We start from the raw sequence: 23,387 nt of genomic DNA on the forward strand, positions 1-23,387 counted from the left end.
AGAAGATCAACAAGGAGGAAGCTGTTGGCATATTCACTGCACAGCATTCATGATTTAATACAGGACATTGATAACTCTGAGGCTTTTCATACTCATAACACTGTTTTTTTTTTAAATGGGTCAGATGGTATATTTCTTTTGATTATTAATGGATAATAACCGTTTTTTACAATCTGGACCTTATTTCTAGCATAAAATACGATCATTTACTCACCCAGATAACTTTGGTGTCATTACAAGTCGTTCCGACGAAATTAGATCCAGCTGAGAGCCGCGTATATCTGTATAATGCAAGTACACAGGGCAGTGCAATGTAGCCTCTAAATAACACATTATCTGCTGCAAAATTCGTTAATTTCACCAATATTTTGTTATGATACACTACTGCTATTCCCCTCTGAGTCCGGGGTTAGCTGTTGGTCTGTAGGTTGACCTACTAACCTCTGATCTGGATGATGTCATCTCCGACCGCGGCGCGGCTTGTTGCTATCGCTAATGCTACGGTTCGTTTCTGCGTGTTTCCGACTTGTCTAAACAAAATGAGCAGCTGGACGAAGTTCAGCTTCCTCTCCGCAACCTAGACTTACTAAAGCTCTGGCTAGTTGCACGAAAAATGGCCCCGAATGCCGAAGCGGAATGATTATTATCAGAATGAGCTGGGCAGCGGTCGGAGATGATATCGTCCAGGTCAGAGGTCAGTAGGTCAACCTACAGACCCCGGGTGTTGATAACAGCTAACCCCGGACTCAGAGGGGAATAGCACTAGCGTATCATAACAAAATATTGGTGAATGAACGAGTTTCGCGGCAGATAATGTGTTATTTAGAGGCTGCATTGTGCTGCCCCGTATACTCATTATACGGATATACGCGGCTCTCAGCTGGAACTAATTTCGTCGGAACGACTTGTAATGACACCAAAGTTATCTGGGTGAGTAAATGATCATATTTTATGCTAGAAATAAGGTCCAGATTGTAAAAAATGGTAATTATCCTTTAATAACATTTGGCACATCTGTATAATAGTTGCAATGTTCGTTAAGTAAACACTTAGTTTACATGTGTTGTACAGGATGTGCTTAATTGTGTTTAACTTTAATTCATGAACATAATTTATGAAGGACATGTTTGTTAGCAGTCTTAAGCTGCTGCTGCATGCAGGTTTAACCATCAAATGCAGATCTGACTGTACCCTTCTGTTAAAGAAAGAAAAACCTATAGGCTAGGCTAGGCCCAGTGGACAATCTTCGTGCTGTATGCAGTGTAGTGGTATTCCTTTATTTTCTTTCTCTCTTTCACTTAATGGTATTTTTAAGATATTTATGCTGTTGCAAAATGTTGTTGTGTTATCGTGAGCACTGTCTATGAGAACCTGGGCAACCTCATAGAGTGTTTTGAGACCATCAGGTCAGACACACCTTTGACAGCACCATGGTGAGGGAGGCGTCTGGCTTCCTGAGGATGCTGCAGGATGAAGATTTTGTTTTTTTCCTGCAGCTGTTTCATCAAATCATGCCTCATGTTGACATGATGTACCAACATCTCCAGAAGAGGGACATTGACATGGTGTTCATCAAACGTGCCCTGCAGAACTTCACCAGCAGTGTTCAGGCCATCAAGTAAGATAATATAGATTAATTATAATAATAGTTATGCACATGTTCATTACTAAATGTCAGCATGCTGTGATGGTTATAATGTATAGGAACTAAAAAGTAATGAGCCACTTTAGTCATCTGCATTTGTGTGCATAAGTAAGTTTAGCACATCCAGAAATAGTGATATTTTTTCAGCCATTTCCAGAAAGTTGTGCAACTCAGGCAATTTTTTATCACTTACTAGTATTACTGTGTTTTTTTAAAGACAGTAATTATTGATAATGGCATTGACATACTGTAATCATATTCTCACACTTTTGATCTGTCTCCCTTCAGGGACCAAAGCTCCTCTCAACAGCAGCAGCAAGAAGCACCAGGTACCACAAGATCAAGGAGAGCCTTAGGAACAAGAGTAGCAGAGGCTGTCTGCATTCATTACTGACCAATGATGTAGGCCTACTCAAGTGTTGGAACCAATTGATAAAGTCACAATCTCTGTTTTTACAGAGTTAGATTCAGTAATGGATGGTAGTCATTTTTTTTACTCACCCATTACTTGTCCATTATACTCACACAAGGATACAGTAATAAGTCTGCATGAATAATAAAATGCATACTTTGCAACTGTGAGACAGTAGATACAGTAGATCATGGCCACATTCATGCCAACACCAGTAGATTTTTTTTTTTTTACAATTGTGTGTTACTGACTATACATTTTTATCATTTTAACAGATCTGTGAAACAATCCTGGGCCATGCCAAAGACAGGTTCTCCTTCACCAGCTACCTTGTGAGTGCCGTGCTGCTAGAGGCAGAGCTGTTTGACCGGCATCTGAAAACATTCCCTGAAGAGGCTCTGAATACCACCGTAAGGGCATACCCCGTGCTACACAAGGAGAGGCTCAGGACTGAGCTTTCTCTCATCTACGAAAGTCCAGACTTCAGGGGCTGCTGCAGTGCACTGGCTCTGTACCAGGTTCTACAGAGCTACAACCTCCAGGAAACCTTCTCTGAGACTGTGGCGCTGTTGAACATCCTCATAACCACTCCAATGACAACAGCTGAAGCTGAGAGGTGTTTCTCCACCTTAAAGAGGATCAAGACATTCCTGAGAAATACAATGGGACAGGAACGTCTGAATGCATTGGGCGTGCTTTCCATGGAGAGGGACTTGTCAGGAACATGCCTGATTTCAATGAGAGGGTGATTGATCGCTTTGCTTGCTTGAAAGAGAGGCGAGCTAAATTCCAATACAAGTGATGAGTGTGTTCTTAAATGGTGAGTTGTGTTATGTTGTACTCTCCAAATGTTGAATTGTAAATAGTTGTATTGATTGCATATTGCCAGCCAAACATAAACTGAATATGTTCTGGAAAATTTGATTAATTACAGTTTTGATGATAGTGTAATTTGATTTGATTATCGCTATGGCATCCATGATGGCTATAAATTGTAGACTGTGCTAAATGTGATTTCATGGGCAAACTATTAGATGACAATGTATCTGTTAATGTGTGTTTTATTGTGGAACCAAATTTATTGTATTTGAGACATTTAAATAGCCTAGCTATACAAAAAATACTGAATAGTATGAACATTTTATGTCTGGTGTTGCCATCTAGTGGTTGAACAGGAAAACCAAATTAATCAATGAAATGTGACACTGTAAAGCTGGCTATCTGACTTTTATTTATTATTATTTTACCCATTGAATGGGTCATCTTAGCCATCATTGCAACTTTTGCCTAGTGGTGGTGAAACCGAAGCTTTCTGAAGCACTGAACCACTTTGACACAGTTGCCCGGAAAGTGATGCACTGCTTCGAAGCATTCGATACAGTCAAAATAGTGACATCTGCTGGCTGTTGAGGGGAAGAATTGACGTCATGACTTTCACGAGTCAGTTTTTAATAAAATGTATGTTCTCTCACCAAACTTGTCATAATGTTACTGTAGTCACTCTAAATATTCTATATATTCTGTCATTGGTAAGTATCAGTACTCCGACATGTATTAGATAATCAATACTAGTTTTTTTATTGCATGATACATGGTAGTAATCTGTACGATGTTGTGATGTGAGCATATCCGTAGCTAATGCGTATACGGTAAGCTAAGCCACCAGTCTCTGACCAACTCTGCACTGACTGTCCTGACACCACAGCTCAATTTCTCTCTCCTCTGGCCATTAATTCTCCCCCTGGTGTCTCTCTGCTCTCTAATGTGCATAATGGTTATACGGTTGTGGTCTGTCGTATTTGTAATTATACACATGTAAAGTTTCCTCGGGGTCAGAACCAGCACCACAATCCATTGTTTTCCTATTGTTCAAATCGACCGCTCTCCCTCTGCCTACGTCACTTCCGTTAAGGGTTTTTCGATGCGGAAGTAAAATTTTCTCCCAAAAACGGAAGTCTTATTTATAAATTTATATTTATAAATATAATTTTAAGAAAAACTTGTTCCTACATTATATTTCTAAGCATTGCTTTAAGGGGGGGGTCTAACCTGCAATATGCTCTTTAAGTCTTTTAGAATGTGAAATTTCTAAAAATAAAGGGGTTTATTTGAAGACCTCACATGCTAACCTTTCAAATTTCTGAAGGTTGTATGGGCTGGGGACTTTACAAACTGCAGAGGCCATGTCAGGATTTCAGCCTTCTCGGACAAAGCTTTGATCATTTATTAAAGAAAAGGGATTGTCCTGCCTTTTTAAAATTCAAATGTGTTGGGGCGGTGTTTAGTTCAGTTGGTAGAGCACCCGCCCCATGTGTAGAGCAGGCGGCCCTGGTTCGAATCCCGCATTCAGCGGCCCTATCCTGCCTGTCATTCCCCCTCTCTGCCTCCCATTTCCTGTCACTCTCTGAACTGTCCTATCAATTAAAGGCATAAAAGCCCCAAAAATATACTTGATCTTTAATTAATTAATTGAGGGTGAAAACTGGCTTATGACAATTTTTAGCATTTCAGAACAATAGTAGCCAGTCCAGGCTAGGAAACTTGCTTGAAAAACCTTTTTTGCAGTCAAATACAGCTAATGCTACTGTACAGTGCAAAAAGAGGCTTCTCTCGCTCTGAAACGCTCAAAATTGACATGAGCCAGTTTTCACCCTTAAAGAATTAAAGGACAGGTAAACCCTTGTTTGCCATGAAATGGATCCAAATTCACCCAGTTCAGGCTAGGAAACTTGCTTGAAAAACCCTTTTTCAGTCAAATACAGCTTATGCTACTGTACAGTGCAAAAAGAGGCTTCTCTCACTCTGAAACGCTCATTTTTGACATGAGCCAGTTTTCACCCTTAATGAATTAAATTCCAGGTAAACCCTCGTTTGCCATGAAGAAGATCCAAATTCAACCAGTTCAGGCTAGAAAACTTCAGTGAAAGACCTTTTTTCAGTCAAATGCAGCTTATGCTACTGTACAGTGCAAAAAGAGGCTTCTCTCGCTCTGAAACACTCGTTTTTGACATGAGCCAGTTTTCACCCTTAATGAATTAAATTCCAGGTAAACCCTTGTTTGCCACGAAGAAGATCCAAATTCAACCAGTTAGTGAAACTTCAGTGAAAGACCTTTTTTCAGTGAAATACAGCGCACACAGTACAAATACACTGAAGAAATACACAGTAGTAATACAGAGCACACAGTACAAATACACATAACAAAGTAGAAATATACAGAAAACAGTAGAAATACACAGTGGAAATACACAGCACACAGTATAAATACACAGTAGAATTACACATCACAGTAGAATAACACATCACAATAGAAATACTCAGTCGAAATACAGAGCAGACAATAGAAATGCACAGTAGAAATACTAATCACAGTAGAAATACACTGTAGAAATACAGAGCACACAGTGGAAATACACATTACACAGTGGAAGTACACAGCACACAGTCGAAATACACTTTAGAAATACAGAGCAGACACTAGAAATACACAGTAGAAATACACAGCACACAGTGCAAATACACTAGAAATACCACACAGTCAAAATACACAGTAGAAATACACATCACAGTATAAATAAACACCACAATAGAAAACCAGAGTATAAATTCACAGCACACAGTACAAATACACTAGAAACACATAGCACACAGTCGAAATACACAGTAGAAATACACATCACAATAGAAATACACAGTAGAATTACACAGCACACAGTACAAATACAGATCAGACAATAGAAATACACAGTAGAAATACACAGTAGAAATATACATCACAGTGGAAATACACATCACATTAGAAATACACATCACAGTAGAAATACACAGCACACAGTGCAAATACACGAGAAATACATAGCACACAGTCGAAATACACAGTAGAAATAAAGAGGAGACAATAGAAATACACAGAAATACAAATCACAGTAGAAATACACATCACAATAGAAATACACAGTGGAAATACACAGTAGAAATACACAGTACACAGTACAAATACACTAGAAATACATAGCACACAGTCGAAATACACAGTAGAAGTACACATCACAGTAGAAATACACAGTAGAAATACACAGCACACAGTACAAACACACTAGAAATACATAGCACACAGTCAAAATACACAGTAGAAATACAGAGCAGACAAGAGAAATACAAAGTAGAAATACAGAGCCAACAATAGAAATACACATCAGAATAGAAATACACAGTAGAAATACACAGCACAGAGTTGAAATACACTTTAGAAATACAGAGCAGACAATAGAAATACGCAGTAGAAATACACATCACAATAGAAATGCACAGTAGAAATACACAGCACACAGTCAAAATACACAGTAGAAATACACATCACAATGGAAATACACAGTAGAAATACACAGCACACAGTGCAAATGCACTAGAAATACATAGCACACAGTCGAAATACACTTTAGTAATACAGAGCAGACAAGAGAAATACACATTGGAAATACACAGCACACAGTAGAAATACACAGTAGACATACACAGCACACAGTAGAAATACACTAGAAATACATAGCACAGTAGAAATTAATTGTAGAAATACACATAAAGTCCAAATACACTGTAGAAATACACAGTAGAAATACACATCACAGTAGAAATACACAGTAGAAATATAGATCACAGTAGACATACACATCACAGTAGAAATACACAGCACACAGTACAAATACTATAGAAATACATAGCACACAGTCAATATACACAGTAGAAATACAGAGCAGACAAGAGAAATACACAGTAGAAATACAGAGCCAACAATAGAAATAAACAGTAGAAATACATATCACAATATAAATACACAGTAGAAATACACAGCACAGAGTTGAAATACACTTTAGAAATACAGAGCAGACAACAGAAATACACAGTAGAAATACACATCACAGTATAAATACAGAGCAGACAATAGAAATACACAGTAGAAATACACATCACAGTAGAAATACACATCACAATAGAAATACACAGTAGAAATACACAGCAGACAGTAGAAATACAGATCAGACAATAGAAATACACTGGAAATACACATCACAGTAGAAATAAACATCACAATAGAAATTCACAGTAGAAATACACATCACAATAGAAATACACAGTAGAAATACTCAGCACACAGTGCAAATACACAAGAAATACATAGCACACAGTCAAAATACACAGTAGAAATAAAGAGGAGACAATAGACATACACAGAGAAATACAAATCACAGTAGAAATACACAGTAGAAATACACATCACAGTATAAATACAGAGCAGACAATAGAAATACACAGTAGAAATACACATCACAGTAGAAATACACATCACAATAGAAATACACAGTAGAAATACACAGCAGACAGTAGAAATACAGATCAGACAATAGAAATACACTGGAAATACACATCACAGTAGAAATAAACATCACAATAGAAATTCACAGTAGAAATACACATCACAATAGAAATACACAGTAGAAATACTCAGCACACAGTGCAAATACACAAGAAATACATAGCACACAGTCAAAATACACAGTAGAAATAAAGAGGAGACAATAGACATACACAGAGAAATACAAATCACAGTAGAAATACACAGTAGAAATACACATCACAGTAGAAATACACATCACAATAGAAATACACAGTAGAAATACACAGCAAACAGTAGAAATACACTAGAAATACATAGCACACAGTCGAAACACACAGTAGAAATACACATCACAGTAGAAATACACAGTAGAAATACACAGCACACAGTACAAATGCACTAGAAATACACAGCACAGTCAAAATACACAGTAGAAATACAGAGCAGACAAGAGAAATACACAGTAGAAATACAGGGCCAAAAATAGAAATACACATCACAATAGAAATACACGGTAGAAATACACCGCACACAGTACAAATACACTAGAAATACATAGCACACAGTCAAAATACACAGTAGAATTACACATCACAGTAGAAATACACAGTAGAAATACACAGCACACAGTGCAAATACACTAGAAATACATAGCACACAGTCGAAATACACAGTAGAAATACAGAGCAGACAAGAGAAATACACAGTAGAAATACACAGTAGAGATAAAGAGGAGACAATAGAAATACACAGAAATACAAATCACAGTAGAAATACACAGTGGAAATACACATCACAGTAGAAATACACAGTAGAAATACACAGCACACAGTACAAATACACTAGAAATACATAGCACACAGTCGAAATACACAGTCGAAATACAGAGCCAACAATAGAAATACACATCAGAATAGAAATACACAGTAGAAATACACAGCACAGAGTCGAAATACACTTTAGAAATACAGAGCAGACAATAGAAATACACAGTAGAAATACACTTCACAGTAGAAATACACATCACAATAGAAATGCACAGTAGAAATACACAGCACACAGTCAAAATACACAGTAGAAATACACATCACAATGGAAATACACATCACAGTAGAAATACACAGTAGAAATACACAGCACACAGTGCAAATACACTAGAAATACATAGCACACAGTCGAAATACAGAGCAGACAAGAGAAATACACAGTAGAAATACACAGTAGAAATACACAGCACACAGTAGAAATACACTAGAAATACATAGCACACAGTCGAAATACACATTAGAAATACAGAGCAGACAAGAGAAATACACAGTAGAAATACACAGTAGAAATACACTAGAAATACATAGCAGACAGTAGAAATACACAGTAGAAATACAGGGCCAAAAATAGAAATACACATCACAATAGAAATACACGGTAGAAATACACCGCACACAGTACAAATACACTAGAAATACATAGCACACAGTCAAAATACACAGTAGAATTACACATCACAGTAGAAATACACAGTAGAAATACACAGCACACAGTGCAAATACACTAGAAATACATAGCACACAGTCGAAATACACAGTAGAAATACAGAGCAGACAAGAGAAATACACAGTAGAAATACACAGCACACAGTAGAAATACACAGTAGAGATAAAGAGGAGACAATAGAAATACACAGAAATACAAATCACAGTAGAAATACACAGTGGAAATACACATCACAGTAGAAATACACAGTAGAAATACACAGCACACAGTACAAATACACTAGAAATACATAGCACACAGTCGAAATACACAGTAGAAATACAGAGCCAACAATAGAAATACACATCAGAATAGAAATACACAGTAGAAATACACAGCACAGAGTCGAAATACACTTTAGAAATACAGAGCAGACAATAGAAATACACAGTAGAAATACACTTCACAGTAGAAATACACATCACAATAGAAATGCACAGTAGAAATACACAGCACACAGTCAAAATACACAGTAGAAATACACATCACAATGGAAATACACATCACAGTAGAAATACACAGTAGAAATACACAGCACACAGTGCAAATACACTAGAAATACATAGCACACAGTCGAAATACACATTAGAAATACAGAGCAGACAAGAGAAATACACAGTAGAAATACACAGTAGAAATACACAGCACACAGTAGAAATACACTAGAAATACATAGCACACAGTCGAAATACACATTAGAAATACAGAGCAGACAAGAGAAATACACAGTAGAAATACACAGTAGAAATACACTAGAAATACATAGCAGACAGTAGAAATACATTGTAGAAATAAACATCACAAAGTCCAAATACACTGTAGAAACACACAGTAGAAATACACAGCACACAGTGCAAACACACTAGAAATACATAGCACAGTCGAAATACACGTTAGAAATACAGAGCAGACAAGAGAAATACACAGTAGAGATACACAGCACACAGTAGAAATACACAGTAGAAATACACAGCACACAGTAGAAATACACTAGAAATACATAGCAGACAGTAGAAATACATTGTAGAAATACACATCACAAAGTCCAAATACACTGTAGAAATACACAGTAGAAATACACATCACAGTAGAAATACACAGTAGAAATACAGAGCCAACAATAGAAATAAACAGTAGAAATACATATCACAATAGAAATACACAGTAGAAACACACAGCACAGAGTTGAAATACACTTTAGAAATACAGAGCAGACAATAGAAATACACAGTAGAAATACACATCACAGTATAAATACAGAGCAGACAATAGAAATACACAGTAGAAATACACATCGCAGTAGAAATACACATCACAATAGAAATACACAGTACAAATACACATCACATTAGAAATGCACATCACAATAGAAATACACTGTAGAAATACATAGCACACAGTACAAATACACTAGAAATACATAGGACACAGTCGAAATATATAGTAGAAATACACATCACAATAGAAATACAGAGTAGAAATACACAGCACACAGTACAAATACAGATCAGACAATAGAAATACACAGTAGAAATACACATCACAGTAGAAATACACATCACAATAGAAATACACAGTAGAAATACACATCACAGTAGAAATACACATCACACTACAAATACACTAGAAATACATAGCACACAGTCGAAATACACAGTAGAAATACACATCACAGTAGAAATACACAGTAGAAATACACAGCACACAGTACAAATACACTAGAAATACACAGCACACAGTCGAAATACACAGTAGAAATACAGAGCAGACAAGAGAAATACACAGTAGAAATACACATCACAGTAGAAATATAGATCACAGTAGAAATACACATCACAGAAGAAATACACAGCACACAGTACAAATACTATAGAAATACATAGCAGACAAGAGAAATACACAGTAGAAATACAGAGCCAACAATGGAAATACACATCACAATAGAAATACACAGTAGAAATACACAGCACAGAGTCGAAATACACTTTAGAAATACAGAGCAGATAATAGAAATACACAGTAGAAATACACATCACATTAGAAATGCACATCACAATAGAAATACACAGTAGAAATACACAGCACACAGTACAAATACACTAGAAATACATAGGACACAGTCGAAATATACAGTAGAAATACACATCACAATAGAAATACAGAGTAGAAATAAAAATTACAGCAAAAATACACATCACAATAGAAATACACAGTAGAAATACACAGCACACAGTGCAAATGCAAAAGAAATACATAGCACACCGTCAAAATACACAGTGGAAACAAAGGAGAGACAATAGAAATACACAGAGAAATACAAATCATAAAGTCCAAATACACTGTAGAAATACACAGTAGAAATACACATCACAGTAGAAATACACAGTAGAAATATAGATCACAGTAGAAATACACATCACTGTAGAAATACACAGCACACAGTACAAAAACTATAGAAATACATAGCACACAGTCAAAATACACAGTAGAAATACAGAGCCAACAATAGAAATAAACAGTAGAAATACATATCACAATAGAAATACACAGTAGAAACACACAGCACAGAGTTGAAATACACTATAGAAATACAGAGCAGACAATAGAAATACACAGTAGAAATACACATCGCAGTATAAATACAGAGCAGACAATAGAAATACACAGTAGAAATACACATCACAGTAGAAATACACATCACATTAGAAATGCACATCACAATAGAAATACACAGTAGAAATACACAGCACACAGTACAAATACACTAGAAATACATAGGACACAGTCGAAATATACAGTAGAAATACACATCACAATAGAAATACACAGTAGAAATACACAGCACACAGTACAAATACAGATCAGACAATAGAAATACACAGTAGAAATACACATCACAGTAGAAATACACATCACAATAGAAATACACAGTAGAAATACACATCACATTAGAAATACACAGTAGAAATACACAGCACACAGTGCAAATGCAAAAGAAATACATAGCACACCGTCAAAATACACAGTGGAAACAAAGAAGAGACAATAGAAATACACAGAGAAATACAAATCACAGTAGAAATACACAGGAGAAATACACATCACAGTAGAAATACACATCACAATAGAAATACACAGTAGAAATACACATCACAGCAGAAATACACATCACAATAGAAATACACAGTAGAAATACACAGCACACTACAAATACACTAGAAATACATAGCACACAGTCGAAATACACAGTAGAAATACACATCACAGTAGAAATACACAGCACACAGTAGAAATACATAGCAGACAGTAGAAATACATGTTACGAACCAGGGGCGGGTCTAGGAATCTGTGGGTGTGTCTGAATGAATGTGTGAGTGAATGATGTGTTGCAGGTGTGGTGCCGGATCCAGCCCCGATTGGTCCAGCCAGCGCGAGGGGGGACCATATATGGAGGAACATCCGGCCGATCGTTCGCTATCCCTCTCCACTCTTAACCCCGTCTGTTTCGTTCAGTTACGCATGCAGCAGTAGGGGTGGGCTGCCAATTGCTTTGTCCTTCGTTTCTCCTGTTTTTTGAGTAAGTAGGGAGGTTAGACTTTGTATTTTGGTTTTCTCTTCTTTTGCAGGTCAGCCTCGGTTCTTCAGTTAGTTGGGTTATGTTTGTTATTTTGGCCTTGGCCCACCCCGACGCCAATGCTGTTTTATGTTTAAGTTGTGTATTCTTTTTTTCTTGCTTTGTAAAATGAACCATTATTTGCTAAATGCGCACAAACCCGCGTCTTGGGTTCTCTGTGGCTTGGGAGTGAGGGAAGGTGACCGCAAAATCATGTTGTGCTCTAGGTTCTCCTAGCTGGGGCATAACATGAATTGTTTTGAGTGATCTATACAGCGGTAAGTCGGTGAAAGTTTTCTTTCACTCTCTCTCTCTGGTTGGTAGTTTGTGGGTGTGACGATGGCAGCCGACTTCAATTTGGATGATTTTGTCGAAGACCCCACATGGGAAAAACTGCGTATATGTAAGAAAGCTGAGTTAATGATTGTGGCCAATTTTTATAAAATCGATGTTCCCTATACTGCTAAGAAAGCCGAGTTATATCAGTGTCTGGGTGTTAAGTTGGTGGAGAGGGGGGTGCTGACATACCTGGTTTGGACCACGGGTGTTGCTGTACACGAGTCAGAGGCGAAGGCGCAGGCTGACGCTGGTCCGGCTTCGGGCATAGATGCTGTGGCTCCCGACCAGTCTGCCGAACTGTCCACAGAAAGTCTTCGTTTAGCTCTCCGAATGAAGGAGTTGGAGCAGGAGACTAAACAGCTCGAGGTGGAGGCTATGCATCTCAAAATGAGAGCCTTGGAGCTGGAAAGCAGCACACCCCCAGTTTCCCCAGCTCCAGTGAACACTGTTCCACCTGCTGCGCAATTACGCGTGGGGGCGCAGGCCAACTCTGTGCCTGGAGGTCCCGGCCCATTATCAGGTTTTGGCACTGCTCATTCAGGGTTTGATGTAAGCAAAAACATTGCTCTAGTCCCACCTTTCAGGGAGACTGAGGTCGATTCGTATTTCTGTGCATTTGAGCGCATTGCGGCTTCTCTACAGTGGCCCAGGGACGTGTGGCCCCTCTTGTTGCAGTGTAAACTAGTAGGGAAAGCTCAAGAGGTGTGTGCCAGTTTGTCTATTGACCAAAGTTTAAACTATGATATTGTGAAGGCCACTGTGTTGAGAGCTTATGAACTTGTGCCCGAGGCATATAGGCAAAGATTTCGCCGGAGTCAGAAAACTGCCACCAGACGTTTGTTGAGTTTGCGCGCGAGAAGAGTCCGCTTTTTGATAAGTGGTGCCAGACGAGCAAAGTTACCCAAGTGGATCAGTTGCGTGAGCTCGTCCTGTTAGAGGAGTTCAAGAACTGTCTCCCTGACAAAATTGTTTGTATTTGAACGAGCAGAAAGTAGTTTCGTTGGAGCAAGCTTCTGTACATTCTGTACATGTCTTGACGCATAAGAGTGTTTTTTCTGTGCCATGCGCCCGTGAGTTTTTTTCGTCTAATCCGTCTGAGCGCAGGCAGAGATCGGCAAAAGCAGTGCGCGATAGACGTGAATGTTATTACTGTCATGAATCAGGTCATCTGATTGCCAAGTGTCGAAGCCTTAAGAGGAAAGGTCAGGGCAGGCCGGCTAGATACGGCAAATCACCAGCTGGGGTGGGTTTGATTTCAGCCACGTTGCCCTCGTCATCTCCGCTGAGTGAGTGTGTAAAGGCCGATCCCTCGTGCAACCCATTTATCTCGCAGGGGTTTGTTTCACTCACTGGAGAGGACAAGGACAAGGTGCCCGTGACAATTTTGAGGGACACTGGCGCGTACCGTTCTTTCATTTTGTCATCAGTGTTACCGCTAAGTGAAAAAACTTCATGTAACTCGTATATTCTAGTGTGGGGGGTTAAGATGAGCACACTGATGGTCCCTCAGCACAAAGTGTATTTGAACTCAACTATTGTGTCGGGTCACGTTAAAGTTGGTGTGCGTCCGCAGCTGCCCATCAGTGGTTAATTTTATCCTGGGGAATGATCTGGCTGGGGGGAGAGTCTTTCCTGACCCGGAGGTGGTAGAAGTCCCGTGCGTTGAGTCATTCACTCCTGCCCCCACGTCGGTGCCGCGCGATGTGTTCCCCGTTTGTGCAATTACGCGCGCCAAAGCTCATCAGTTGGGGGAAGTTGTGGATTTGTCTGATTCTTTCATGTGTTCTCCCTGTGCAAAAGAGCCAATCTGTTCTGTGCCAGCCTCAGACACTGTGGAGTTGGTGCCTGAGGAGGGCGAGTTGACATTGAATGTGGATAGAGCAACGTTGATTAATGCGCAAAAGAATGATCGTACTTTGGATGTCTGTGTTTTTGCTGCTGCCGCGGCACAAGACGCTGCTGGTAAAAATGTTGTGTTCTTCTTTGATAAAGGGGTGTTAATGAGAAAGTGGGGCCATGGTTCCAGTGAGTGGGATTCTGTTCACCAGGTGATTGTGCCAGCGCCGTTCCGCCAACAGGTCCTGAGTCTGGCCCACGACTCCAGTCTGGCTGGTCATTTAGGTATTAAAAAAACTTACAACCGGGTTCTCCGACACTTTTTCTGGCCGGGTTTAAAAGGGGATGTTTCCAGTTATTGTCGTTCTTGCCATGTCTGCCAAGTGGTGGGTCCCAGGCGAAAAAAAAGTATACTTTAACATACTAAATTTAAGCACACTTAGTGTACTTCATAAGCACAAAATTATTGTACTCCAAGTGTGTTATTTTCGAGTACTAAAAACGTACTTAGTATACCAATGATATTTCATTATTGCTACTTAAGATATACTAAAATACAACTTAGTATACTTGACTGTACTATTTTGAGACACCATTAAGATCAACTTAAATATACTTAAGTACACTTTTCTCTACTAATACTGTACTTATTTATAATGTTCTTTAGTTCGATTTAAAGTATACTTTAATCCACTTTTCAGATTACTATTAATACATTTAGAATATACTGGAAATGTATTTCTAATTTAATCATAATGTGTTGCCATTGCATTTTAAATATATTTACAAAAATTAAAAAGTTGTACATTGTACAAGTTGTATATTATAGTTCATCTTAATGGTGTCTCAAAATAGTACAGATAAGTACACTAAGTTGTACTTTAGTATGTCTAAAGTAGCACTCATGATATATCATTAGTATACTAAGTACATTGTTAGCACATCAAAAATAATATACATGTACTGTGAGTACACTAATTATGTGTGCAGAAAGTATACTAGATGTATTTCATTAAAGTACACTTCAACAGTACACAGAAAGTATATTTTTTTCATAATTAATTTGAATTTCAAATTACTTTTAAGTGAACATAAAAAATAATTAGAACATACTTGAGGTAGAAAAAAAGTTTATTTTTAACATGCACGGCATTACAGGGAAAATGTGCATAATAAAGTACATTTAAGTACATCTTTAACAACATCTTAAACAACATTTTCAAACAGTTTCTCTTCATCGTAACATTTTAATATATATATATTATATATATATATTATAAATATATTTATATTACTTTTCAAATGTACTATTATGTTAATAAGAATGCATTTATAGTGAAGTAATATCACAATTTAAGCATCAAAAAGGTATGTACTTCAAGTATAATATTATTATACTATGATGTATGGTTTAGAAGTGTATTTGAAGTGCAATAGGTGTTGCAGGTATTAGTACTGTATAGTACACTGTGTTAGTGGTACAGAAGTATACTTAATGTCACCACATGCACTTCGATCTACTTAATTTCTGGTACCACTAGTACACTAAAAGAGTGCTACTCAGTTCTATGAAAAAAATCCACTTCAAATTATTGAAAAAACAAAATCAAATGTATTTATATTAAAACACAAAACCTCTCAACCAAGGTATCCAGGCAATTAAACAATGCTGCACGAACATAACAGTTTGTAACAAAATAAAACAAAAAATGCAGTAAATTTACTGGAAAAACGATCACAGATTAACCTTGGCATAGCCCTCATTATTGTACTTCCTTCGGAGCATGGCTCGGACCTCACTGACCTCCGTATTTGGGAATTTCTCCCTCACAGCGTCTGTGGAAAAATTGAGCAGGAATTAATACTTGATTTCATATTAGGTGAAAAAATACTATACCTGAATTACACTTTTACAGCCTGTACTAAGTACACATTTAGTATACTGTATGCTTTTTTTGTCGCCTTTATGTATAATTAAGTGTGCTCAAGTAGTCATTTAGTACTACTTGAGTACTACTTAAGTACACTTAAAGTGTAAATAGTATGTTAAATTGGAACAACTTTTTACAAACTTTAAGTGTACTAAAGTACACCTGCACAAGTACACCCACCACCTGATTTGAAATACACTTGCAGTACAATTATATAAGACCACCAGTATGTTAAAAATATACTTAAAAGGCTTTAAAATTGAATTGATATTTGTGTAGGATTGTAATTTTAATTGATCATTTGTTTATTTCTTTTATTTATCAATTTTTTGTTATTGATTGGTAATAATTCATAGGAAATTAGAAAATGAACATTATTTATGCAGACAGTGTGGAGCTCATCTGACCTGCCTTTAGGTCAGGTTTTTTGGTGACATCATTAGCTTGTGTTTTGCAATTATGGGATTCTTGTCAGTGGCCAATCGGACATTAAAAGCTGCAATATTAAAGAACAAGAATCACCCATAATTGCCGCAACAACCATTCAGTCCATTTTTGGCAAGTATTGTTTTGACGGCTACCGAGAGTCAAGACAAGAGTGTATCGTGACAAGACAAAGTGTTTGAGGGATGAGAGTCAAGACTGTGAACACCAGGACAAAGACCAGTGCAAGCTCCACATTGCATGACACAGTTAAAACATGGAACATGCAAACCATATACAGGGCTTGAGTCTGCGACCATAATGGTACATTACTGATGATTATTTATCAAACCACCGATGGTTATCCCCACAACAGAACCTAACAAGTAGTCAAATAAACAGGTAGTCAAATAAAATCTGGGTCTTGAATGAACTCCCTGTGCGTATATAATTTGCATGCCAAGAAAGCATAATGTATAAAATTGTTATAAATCTCAGGATTTATAGAGAAGAAACTCCTTTATGAAAAGAAAATATACATATATTAATATACAACTGAAGAGTGAAATCAAATGTCTTGTGTTATTAAATAATGTAACAAGAAAGAAACTGTACCTTTGGAGGAACTGTTGAGCATTGTCCCACTGGGTAGTGTATGTTGCAACAGTAGTTACTCCCGACCAGCAGGCAGGATGGCTCATAAAGGATGGAGCGGGGCTGGGAATCCTCCCAGAGGCTGTAGACGGGTCCTCACAGAGGATAAAGTTGGGCTTGGGGTCTTCACAGGGGACAGAGGAGAAGGAGAAGGTCTGGGAGTCCTTCTAGCCACTAAATTCGGCTTTACTGAGGCCAACTGTGCTCCATCAAATCGTGATTTAGTGAACTGGAAAGAGAAACAATAATGATGAGTTAATTTTATGATGCAACGCATACAAACAATTCATACAAGACATTAACTACCGCAACAGTATTCACCATAGCTAAACTTGGAGGGGGCGCAGGAAAGACTGCTGGGCTGCATTATCAGTTGCATCAAGGGCTGAGACTGAGACCACAGGCTGGACATCAGCAGGAGACTGAGTGGCAGGCTGCTAAAACAACAGCATTATGACATGTGCTGTAACAGCCACAGCATAACAGCAATGTAAACAGACATGCGAGATGCAATTTTTCTAAAGCTCACCTTAACAGTGTGAAATCCACAACTAGAGGCCATGAACCCTCTAAAGAGGGTGGTCTGTCCACGGGCCTGCATGGGGCATTTCTCAATCTGAAAATTGTATTCAGCCTGGATCGAGACACTCAGTGTACAGTCCATGTTCAGATTAATACAATCTGCACCATCAGAATGACTATTTCTCATCTAGTGATATGCATGGTCATGAGTAATAGGTGGATATTTTGCTGTACTTTACCTTCTGGGAGAGATCATGCCATTTGCGCTGCCTCGGGGCTGGTCTGTTGCCTCCTCCAGCAGGTCAAACCCCAAAGCTGGCGAATGTCCTCAGTCTCACCATCCAAATAATAACAGTGGTTACAACTATGAATCACAGCACAGACATAGTGTGCTGAACAAGTGTGTAGGTCCTGTGAAATTCCAATCTCTGTGCAATTATCATATTTACAGGCTATATATTTTTATTAATGCTACACAGCATTTTATCTTTATATTACAAAGATGTGCTCACTTCTGTGCAATTATCCAACTGTGGTCAGTGAGATGCGTATATCATGTATACATTTATTTATTTTGATTTTATTTATCAATTAATCAATCTTTTCCTCTACTTTTGACTCTTGAGCTGCTATTACAAGTTACTGGTGTAGGATCAATACAGGTCACGTTATCTTGTCGTTTTTGCATTCAGATACTGTACTGACATGCATATACTGTATCTGCAGACATGAACAGCTTTCATACATAAGCTTCAGGTTGGCTGATAAGGTCCGTTATTTCTTGGAAGTAGTTTAAATCGAAATCATAAACTAAGCGGCTAGACGACCGGTTAACATGTAGGCTAAACCAGTAGACTGTACAAGTGTACTAAGCAAAACAACTGAACACTGAATGTGAACAGGTAAACACGTGCTGACCTATGGTCCGGGACCGGACGGGAGAGCGCAGGGGAGTCCGTTTTCCTCCCGGGCTGAAGCCGGTTAGCTTCAGGGCTAACACCCTTCACTTCACTTTGCTGCCAGACAGCAGTTGGTAAAACAATAGGAGAGACGTTACGTGGTCTGGAGAAGCTTGTGCGTTTATTTGGCCACATACTGAACTGCACATGCACGGCTAACCTCTTTCACTGCTCCGCTAATGTCTGCTCCAACCTCACCTGCTGCTCCCTCCACTACACACAGACTCTACACACACACACACACACACACACACACACACACACACACACACACACACACACAGACTCTACACACACACGCAATGCTCCTCTTCATCATGTAATATTACACTGTGCTACTGAAGCACATACACACAGGTGTAACGCTGCCGCTACCAAGAGCAGTAATAATAGGTTAACTTTCAGTAGCTGTAAGACTGACGTTAGCTAACGTTAACGTTGGCTAGCTATGATGACTGAAGTTGCTGAATCACGTCATGACTCGCCAACGAAATCATAGAATTAGCCGGTGTGACGAATGGAAGTATAAAATGTATGACCATTCGATCAGAAAATAAAAACACTGAATGTACTTACTGTGAATCAGAAGTAGGCTTGCGCTTGCTTCGCTTCGCGACGGAGACTTTAGCGGGTCAATGTCATTCAACAGCAACGTGACCAGAATGAAGCGCCGTGAATGGTGGAGCTCAAGGAGGCGGAGCTGAGCGCAATGCGCTGATTGGACGGCAAAGATGCAAACGTTGCTATTTGAATTAGGCGCCTTGCTTTCCAAACAATATTTGAAAAAAATCCCTGCTCAGATTGACTATAATATACTGTAACAATGTGTTTTTTCCATAGGCTAAATAAACGTATATCTTTCTGACAATCAAGTATTTGTGCATTAATGTAAGTCTGTTTTAAAATATGGTTTTACTAAGTATATTTTATTTCAAAGTACTTATAGTAGTATATTAGTATTCATAATAAAAGCATACTGATTTCAAGTCTTTTGTAATACACAGTTAGTATGCTTTATTAAAGTGCACTTTAGTTTCACTTAATTGGAAATGAATTTAGGTACACTTAAAAAAGTGCAAATGAAGTTGAGTTTGTTTTAAGTCGTACTTCTTCATAAAATGTATATTAAATAGATTTAACAGTGGTAATTTAGTGTAGTACTTATAAAAGGAGTAATTACTTAGCAATACACTTTCTACATATTGCATGTATGTGCTAGTTTGTTTGTTTTCATTTCATTCCCAGTTATCTATTAAAGTACATTTTTAATAAGTGTGCCTAAGTTCACTTCCAATGATGTTAAATTTAAGGGCACTTTAATAAAGTATACAAACTATATATTACAAACAAGTAAGCTTTTAATAAAAATACTAATCTACTACTATAAGTGCTTTGAAATAAAATATACTTTGTAAAAGTATATTTTAGAACAATTTAAAATAGAGTACACTTTTAACTAGAGAAGGCAAGTCCTGAAGAACTTGCGGTTGTGAATGCACCCTGTTGAGAAGCTGACGCCAAATGCGGATTGCTGGCGTTGAAAACTTTGAATAATGTCCAGAATATATGAAATATGTTGAATATTTTAAGGTTTTTGAAGAGCTGATGCCAAATGCAGATTGCTGACGTTGAAAACTTTGAATAATGTCCAGAATATATGAAATATGTTGAATATTTTAAGGTTTTTGAAGAGCTGATGCCAAATGCAGATTGCTGACGTTGAAAACTTTGAATAATGTCCAGTATATATGAAATATGTTGAATATTTTAAGGTTTTTGAAGAGCTGACACCAAATGCGGATTGCTGGCGTTGAAAACTTTGAATAATGTCCAGAATATCTAAAAACTGTGAAATAATTTAGGGTTTGTTGAAAAGCTAAGGCCAAACTGAATTGGTGGCTTGAATTTATTTGAAGTCTCGTCTGAAGACAATGAAGCTTCCTAATAGTTGGGTGAGAATGAAGGATTAAAAATAGAATATAAGCTGTGAGCCAAACAGGAGTACGAAGAGATGTTACAGTGAGAATGGATCAAATATTCTGAATGGGACTGAAAAGTGAAATAAATGTCAATGTGTCAGTGATTGGGAACATTTCAATATTTAGATGGAGATTCTGGCTTGAATGAATGAAAAGATAATACTTAAATATAGTTACAATTTTGGGAAATATACTATATAATACACTGGGTGTAGTAAACTGACTCATTGATAAATCTGTCTCTCTGTGTTGGCCCAGTTGATCTCGGTTGCCACAGTGATGGTAACCAGGGTGGTCGCGGCAACGGACTGTGAGAGTCGATGATTTCTGCTGAGGTTCACCTCACATTAACATGCTTCTCCCTCCAAAACAGTAACTGCTATCACTCAAATAATGATATGGTCGAAACTATGAGAGTCTTGTCAACATTTAGTGATATTTTTGTGTGTGTGTGGTCAAAAATGTGTCTTCTGGAGCAGTTCAGAAAAGTGGATGTGTTTGCCTGCCTCCAGATATTTTTCCTATCAATTTCATGGGACTTGATGCGGCAGTTGGTCGGTGTTGCTTTCAGTTAAAGGCCCACTGAGCCAAGAGTTTTTGTCCGATTGGCTTCAGAGAACCACTCTAGCAACCGGCACGAATTTGCCTACAAGCTGATGTGGTTATTTTTGGAGTGAAAATTGTGGAAGCAAGCGCGAGTTGAAGACGAGGTTTTCTGAATTTTTTTGAGCTGCTCCCCACTCTGTCAGTTGGCTCCCCCACTCTGGCTCTCAACATTCCACCCCATACACACCAATGCAAAAATCTGAAACTGCCTGAAAAGTTACCGATGTTTGAACTGCGACTGTGCAAAAAGTATGAATGCTGTGAGAAAGATGAATACAGGCTTGAATGTAGACAAATAGTGGAATATTTCAGAGTTCGAATGGAGTTTCTATCTTGAAGTGTGAATGATTAGCTGAGCTTTGAAAATGCTTGAAAAAGTGTGAAATTTGAGATTTTTTGAACATTCCGTAATCTGCTTGAATGGGAAAAAATGGCCGGAAAACGTTGAATATCTCTGAAATTATGAATGATATGAATGAGAAAAGTAGACCTGGTCAATTCCCAATTGAGACGAATATTTTGGTGTTTGAATGGAGTGAATACGTTGAAAAATGTTGAAGGAGTTAAGGGCCAAACTTTCTGACCCGGAAGATATAATAATAAAAAAAATAAAAATAAAGAATTCCGTGCGTAGAAGAACATATGTTGTGAATGCCTCCTGCATTCACAACCAATAAGTATACCTAAGTTCACTTCCAAAGAAGTGCAAATTAAGTGCACTTTAATAAAGTATATTAACCGTACATTACAAATGACTCAAAAATAAGGACACTTTTAATAAGAATACTAATCTACTACTATACGTGTTTTGAAATAAAGAATACTTTGTAAAAGTATACTTTAGAACAATTTAAAATAGACTTACAGTGAAGTACACTTTTAATAAGTGTACTTAAGTTCACTTCCAAAGAAGTGCAAATTAAGTGTACTTTAATAAAGTATATTAACCGTATATTACAAATGACTCAAAAATAAGTACACTTTTAATAAGAATACTAATCTACTACTATAAGTGCATTGAAATAAAGTCTACTTTTTAAAAGTATACTTTAGAACAATTTACATTAGACTTACAATAAAGTACACTTCTAATAAGTACAATAAAGTACAACTTAAATCTTAAATTCATGTCTAAAGTGTTTTCACAAGTCATGTCGGAGCTCAAAATAAAACATCAGAAATCCAGTCCATATCACCCAGAGTCGCAAGGAGCCTTGGAGCGCTTTCACCAAACGCTTAAGTCTATGCTCCAAAAATTTTGTCTTGATTCGGCCAAAGAGTGGGATGAGGGTCTCCCGCTCTTGTTGTTTGCAGCGAGGGAAACGACTCAGGAATCCCTCGGTTTCAGCCCAGCTGACCTGGTGTTCGGCCACACAGTGTGCGGACCTTTGCGTTTGTTAAAAGAGAAATGGCTTTCAGATGTTACGTGGGTGGAACACAATGTGTTAGATTATGTCAGCTCCTTTCGTGAACGTTTGCATTACACTTGTGAAACTGCTCACTCTTGCCGCTAGCCAGTCCAAGATGAAGCGGCAGTTTT

At 37.8% G+C, this 23,387-nt stretch overlaps 1 long non-coding RNA gene across 6 annotated transcripts; it reads right to left on the minus strand.

Annotated features, from left to right (window-relative positions):
- Positions 1-16,114: 16,114 nt before the first annotated feature.
- LOC311264431 lies at positions 16,115-19,949 on the minus strand. Of its 6 annotated transcripts, none has more exons than XR_014623463.1 (5): positions 19,839-19,949; positions 18,311-18,636; positions 18,103-18,215; positions 17,743-18,010; positions 16,115-16,609 (listed from the first exon to the last, which is right to left on the minus strand). It is a non-coding gene; the product is annotated as an uncharacterized lncRNA (long non-coding RNA). The 6 variants fall into 6 exon arrangements; XR_014623464.1 differs by having other exon boundaries at positions 18,311-18,667; positions 19,839-19,906; XR_014623465.1 differs by having other exon boundaries at positions 18,311-18,397; positions 18,543-19,898.
- Between the last annotated feature and the right edge of the window lie 3,438 nt (positions 19,950-23,387).

The sequence above is a fragment of the Pagrus pagrus genome (assembly GCF_965226575.1).
Source record: "Pagrus pagrus genome assembly, chromosome: 2".
Classification (NCBI taxonomy): Eukaryota; Metazoa; Chordata; class Actinopteri; order Spariformes; family Sparidae; genus Pagrus; species Pagrus pagrus.